General features: G+C 53.4%; 1 pseudogene; it reads right to left on the reverse strand.

Moving 5' to 3' along the window:
• Window positions 1–219: 219 nt before the first annotated feature.
• On the reverse strand, window positions 220–1,890 carry LOC132349296 (large ribosomal subunit protein uL4-like; annotated as a pseudogene).
• Window positions 1,891–6,499: the final 4,609 nt, after the last annotated feature.

The following is a 6,499-nucleotide window of genomic DNA, read 5'->3' on the forward strand; positions in this document are numbered from 1 at the left end:
GTTGTGGTGCAGGGGCTTAGTTGCTCTGCGGCATGTGGGATCTTCCCGGACCAGGGATCGAACCCGTGTCCCCTGCATTGGCAGGCAGATTCTTAACCACTGCACCACCAGGGCAGTCTGAACATTTTTTTTTTTTTCCCACTGTCTCTTTCATCAGGTCTTTATTCAAAATTAGCTGTCCAAAATGATTTGACCTTTACGAAATAAACAAATTTAAGTTTATGCAGCAGCCCTCTTTTCTTCTGTGGTGGGGTTTCTTTTCTGCGGGCTTCTTTTCAGCTGTTGGTTTCTTGGTCGCTGCCACCTTTTTTCCCACCAAATGCTTCTGCTTCTTAATGCCAACAGCCTTCTTTCCTTTCTTTCCCACCACAGGCTTCTTGCCTGGAACATCCATCTCATCTGATTTGTCTTCTAGTGCCGCTGCTGCCCTATCCATCTGGATTTTGTGGTTCTTGGCCTGGAGAAGAATGGTGTTCCGGCGCATGGTCTTTGCATATGGGTTTAGCTTCAACATGATTCTCGGTTTTTCAGTGGATTCTTCCTCAGGACTCTGAGATGAATCTTCTTGCATGGTGCTCGGAGGGCTCTTTGGATCTCTGGGCTTTTCAGGATTCTGCTAAGGTCTGTACTGAGCATCTTGTGCATGGGGAGGTTGTATCAATAGTTAGTCTCGGGCTTCCCTGGTGGAGCAGGGTTTGAGAGTCCGCTTGCCAATGCAGGGGACACGGGTTCGAGCCCTGGTCTGGGAGGATCCCACATGCCGCGGAGCAACTAGGCCCGTGAGCCACAACTACTGAGCCTGCGCGTCTGGAGCCTGTGCTCCGCAACGGGAGAGGCCACGATAGTGAGAGGCCCGCGCACCGCGATGAAGAGTGGCCCCCGCTCGCTGCAACTAGAGAAAGCCCTTGCACAGAAACAAAGACCCAACACAGCCAAAAATAAATAATAAATAAATAATAAATAAATAATAATAATTTTTAAAAAAAAGTGCAAATGCTATGTGAAGAAAACTTTAAAAAAAAAAAAGTTAGTCTTGAGGGAGGCAGCTTTATGCCAAGTGCCATACAGCTCATCTAACTTGCGGAAAGCACTTTCAGTCCAAATGCAGGAACGTCCCACATGCCCACCAGGAGCAAGTTTCAAAACGTTCAGTTTGCTTATATTAAGTAGAGTAATTCCAGGGATGTTTCTGAAGGCCTTGATGATACCTCTGTCCTTATTACAGATGATGCAGTGTCTCCTGCTCTGGATACGGCGACGGTTTCTCATTTTGCCTTTGCCGGCTCTCATTTGCTGAGAGGCGTAGACCTTTTCCACATCATTCCAGGCCTTAAGTTTCTTCAGAAGCAAAACAGCCTCCTTGGTCTTCTCGTAGCCTTCAACTTTATCTTCAGCTACCAAAGGAAGTTCAGGAACTTCCTCTATATGATGACTTTTAGACATGACCAGCGCTGGTAAGGCTGAGATAGCCAGTGCAGAGCGGATGGCATATTGCTTCTGCATTGTATTCACTCTGTGGTGCCAACGTCGCCAGGTCTTGGTTGGTGCAAACATGCAGCCCCCAAGACACATGTTTCCAAAACCATCCTGGCCAGAATGGTGAGTCCTGCCACCTCGAACCCTGGGAATTTGAGCCACAGCTCTGCCAGTACCCCAAGACTCGGCACTGGTTTGATGACCTGCTAATTCACTGATAGCATAGAGTTGTCTGTTGCTTTTGCACAAGTTGGAGTGAACAAAGTTTACAATATCTGGTCGAATGGGAGTCTTGAACACAGCAGGCAAAGTGACATTTTTGTCAGATGGCTCCCCCTTTTCGGAGTACACTGATATCAGTGGACGAGCACACGCCATGGCGGGGAGAGGAGAAGACCACTCGCCTCTCAACCCGGTGGCTCCCATAGGAAAAGCTGAACATTCTAGTAAACATTTTTTGTTGAACATATCTAGGCATTTCTTTGGGGTATATACCCAGAAGTGGAATTGCCAGTCCATTGCTTGCTTTAATTTCATTTTTCATCTTCTGCTGTCCTGATCCTTACTGAGGATAACCAAGGAGGCCTCTGGTTTCCTTTTCTGGATGAAGTCAGGGGCCTCGGTTTCCCTCTGTGGCTGGGCCATGCCTGCCTCGCCCAGGTGCTGTGAGGCTTTAAGAGCTTCTCAGGAGAGTAGGATAAGGTCATGGACCCTTGACCTCCTGGCCCAGCCCCCAGCATTCCTGAGGCCAAAGGTATTTATCCCAGAGGAATGCCGATACTGAAGACCCAGCCCTGGCTGCCTCATGGGCCAGGTGCAGGAACCGGGCAGTGGGTGAGCCTCGGATCAGGGCTGGGCCAAGCAGGGGAAGGCTGGAATGGACAGGGCACAGCCCAGGCCACAGGGGTCCCTGGGCAGGGGGCAGGCAGGTCCTGGACCACTGTGGACCCACGTGAGCAGGGGCTGGCCTCCTTAGCACCTGCTTGCTCTTCTCTGGGTCTCTACTGCATCAACTGGGGATCAGAGTTACTTCCTCACCAGACTGAGGACTAAAGGAGATTGAAGATGCTTACCTGGGTCAGTGGGCATTGTCAACCCATTTCACAGCCAACGAAGCTGAAGCTCAGAGAGGTTGAGGGGCTTTTCTGAGTCACCAAGGATTTGAGCCCAAGTCTGTCTGGCACTAAAGCCTGTGCTCTTTCCACTGCCTGTCTGGGGGTTGACATGGTGTGGTTTGAGGGGTGTAAGGAAGGCCAATCCCCAAAGTCAAGCTATGTCTTCTCCAATGCTTGAATTTCCACCATTAGAATTTGACTCCTCTACATTAAGTAATACCCTCTTCTGAAAGGTTTAGGGGTGTAAGATATGCCACATCTAATGTTTTGTGTGCAAAAGATTTCCTGGCAGAATCAGAGAACAGGATCCCTCTGAGGTGTGCTGGGACCCCTTCATTCACTTCCTCAGCCCCACCAGGGCCCTGTGCCATTTCATGAATGGGAAACTGAGGCCCAGAGAGGCACTGAGTTGCTCAGATCCCCGTCTAGGACTTTCCCCAGGCAGCCTCCCTGCTCTGCCAGGACCCAGACCAGAGGGACTGAGCAGGAGAGGGACTGAGCAGGAGAGGGTCAGCCGGGGGCTCTGGGGTTTTCTAGCCGGGATCTGCCCTGGGGCCTGCCAGGGCATAGGTGTCCCAGGCCCAGTTCTGCAGAAGGGAGGGAGACACGGGTGTGGTCTTGGGCAGTAAGATAAGCCCTGCTCCCGTCAGCTGCTGCACTCACACCCTACTGCCCTCTTTACCCTGGTGCACCTGCAGCCCCGCACCCCAACCTGACACTGTGCACAGCGCTAGAGCTGCAGCTGGGCTGGCCTCCCGCCTGCCTGGGCTCCTCCCATGGCCCCAGACTTGTGCTGAGGTGCTTCTGGCCCTGCACGTGTCTCAAGGCCTCTGAGGCAGAGACCCCTTTGCAGCAAGGTCCTCTTGGCTTCCCAGGGACTCATAGCCCCCATGGCTGCTGCCCCTCAGTCTTGGGCTGGGGCCCTTGGAGAAGACCTGAACTAGGATTCAAGGGCATGGATTTATTTTCGAGGTGATTCCAGGAAGCTATAAAGGACGTGGAAGTAAGACCGGAAGGGCAGCCAACCCAGGCAAGTTAATGAGCAGCAGGTGGAAAGCGGGGCTCAGCTCCACCGGGGACCTCCGGGAGACACTGTGCAACCAGCCTCAGGGTCGCCCCACCCGTGGCGCGAGGAAGCTGGGGTATCTATCCACCACCCCTATCCTTTATGATCAAGGGCTGCTCCTGAGGGCATTTTCCAAAGCCCCTGGGATAGAGCCACAGACTCCTGCTAAGTGCTGGGAATGTGGGCGGGGCTTGCGAAGGAGAGATGGAACATGAGGGGAGAGCCTGGGGAAGGTGCTGAGTTAGGAGGGTTTGAGTCCCAGCTCTGCTGCTGATTCCTCTTCTCTGAGGGTCAGTTTCTGCATCTATAAAATGGGAATAAAAATACTGCTTACCTCCCAGGTGTGTGGTGGGGATCAAGTGCATGGGTGATGCCAGCACCTGGTGGAGACTGATAAATGATTTTTCCTTCCGTCCTCCAGGCCAAGGGTCAGGCTGACTCATCCAGTCTTGGGGCACCCAACGACCTGCCGTGTTTACCAAACATTGCTACTCCCAGAGCCCTCCTCCCTCCCCTACCCTTATCTTCAGTTTCTAAAATCAAATTGTGCCTGATATCTAAGCCGTGCCAGGCTGGGGTGGGCTCTAGGGACCCAGGAATGCCTGAGCCTTCCTTACCCTGGGAGTTCACAGTCCAGCTGAGATGACAAATGTGTGGCTGGGTGGTGGCACGGGTGTGGGTTTGGACAGGCAGGTAGCAGTTCGTGGGTCCGGCCTGGGGCAAGGAGGCAGTTCAGGCTGAGAGAGAAGCGGAGGAGCTGGGGTGGGGGGATAGAAATTGTTCTGAGGGGAGGAAGGAGGTGGGCAGATATCGGAGCTTATATTTTGAGGTTCCTTGAGAAACCCCAAGTAGGTATGATTATCCCTGAGTTACAGAGGGAGGCTGAGAAGGGACCTGCCTTGCCTGGCTGCTGTCAGAGCAGGGGATGGTCTGACACCCTCACTCCCCCACTCCCACTCAAGCCAGAGTTGGGGGCATCTGGGCCCAGGACAATATCTCCCTTGGTGGGGGTGGGGATGGAGGTCAGGGCTGGGCAGCTTTGGAAACGGAGGCAGGGGTTCTCTGCTCTGCCCCCTCCCTCTCCTGCTTTTCTGAGCCCTGCGTGTACTTATCCACCACTGCCATCCCAGATTGGGGTGGGAAATCCTTCACTTTCATGCTTCGTGTTCAGATTCCATATGCATTTTGCATCTATGATATATCCATGTTTGTACTTAAACTCGGTAAGGTTTATAACGACTTACTAATTACTAAAATAATCAATCTGCCTGTAATGAAAGCAATGACACTGTCCCTCTGTTGGTTCCTCAGTGTGCTCAGAGGAGAGGGGTCCAGGCCATGTGGGATGGGCCCTGGAGGAGATGTCATCGTTTGCGGACCCTGAGGTGGCACCTCCTGCAGTGCAAATGCACACTTGTGTGTATCTGCATCAGCAGAGAGTCACACTGCAATACTTCCATACGCAGCTGTGCCCACACGCACACTGAAGCACCTCTAGATCCACACATGTGGATGCGCACCATCGACACTTATGGACACTCTATGCATGTGTTTTGACACATGCTCAGACACAAATACACACATTAGCTTGTACGCTCATGTCACTGGTGCGCCCACACACCTGTAATCCCTAATCATGGACTTGCATGCACATCCTGCAGGTACGCCTGCACTCTCATGCATGCACACGGATGTAGGCACATGTATGCACACACATCTAGGCAGCCACAACCAGGCAAAGACTTACACTCTCAGGGACACTCAGGCACACATACTTGTACGTGTCGACGTGCACACAGGTGGATTGTGTATGGACACCCATCACACGAGACACAAACCTGAATGCCTGGACACCAGCAGAAGGATCCCCAGTCGGCACACAAGAATACATTTCACACGTTGGTGTGCCCTGCGTGTGTGTGCTCACACTCGGTCTCACATTAGCCAGGTGGGACTCCAGTGTGCCAAGCTCACCACGCAGCATCAAAGTTGTAGGGAAGGAGCCTCCCCTCCCCTGCTCCCCGTGCCCCTCCCCTGCCCTGAGTCTGCCAACTCCCAGGAGGAGCCATCCTTCCCCCTGGGGAGTGACTCATGCGCATGGCAAGTGTGGAGTCTCCAGAGGGAGCAGATTCAGCACCTACCCTGTGAGAGGGATTCCCCCGGCCTGGCAGCTGGGAGCTTGGAGCCCAGAAGCGACAGTGACCTGCCTGGGTCTACACAGCAAGGCCTGGGCAGAGGGAAGACCAGGATCCAGTCTTTTCTAAAAGGCTAGTTTGGATCGCAGGCTGAGGGGGAATCCGGACTCCCCAGGATCCCCCTCCTCAAAACATCTGCAGGTTCAGGTGCCCACATTCCCCCACCACACGTGCTTTGCCATGACAATGCTGTCCCCAGGAATGCCCTACTCAAAGGCGCATCTATGTGGGAAGGGTGGGGTCAGCTGAGGAAGAAGATTGGCCAGCCCCGCCTCCATCCTTAGCTCCCTGCAGGGCCAAACCACTGGGCAGGACTGAGGGGCTGCGGGCTCACGTCAGCTTCAGAGGGACAGGCCTGCAGCCAAACAGGATCCTGGAGAGCAGCGCTGGAAGACCCTAGAGGGGTCCTCTGCACCAGGGGATAGGGTGGGACATGGAGCGTCTCCAGGCCCCACACCCCCCCCAATCCGGGTGGCATCAGGCATATCTCTTTTGCACATCAGATTGTTTGTGAAGAAGTGGTTTCGCTATCAGAGCAGCAAACCACAAGAGATGGATAAAACGCTGTGCTGGAAGGCTTGTGAGGAAAAGGGCACTTGCACCTAGTGGGGACAAGATTGCAAATTAGAACCTCATTCTTGGCAGAA

Source organism: Balaenoptera ricei, chromosome 1, assembly GCF_028023285.1.
Source record: "Balaenoptera ricei isolate mBalRic1 chromosome 1, mBalRic1.hap2, whole genome shotgun sequence".
NCBI lineage: Eukaryota > Metazoa > Chordata > Mammalia > Artiodactyla > Balaenopteridae > Balaenoptera > Balaenoptera ricei.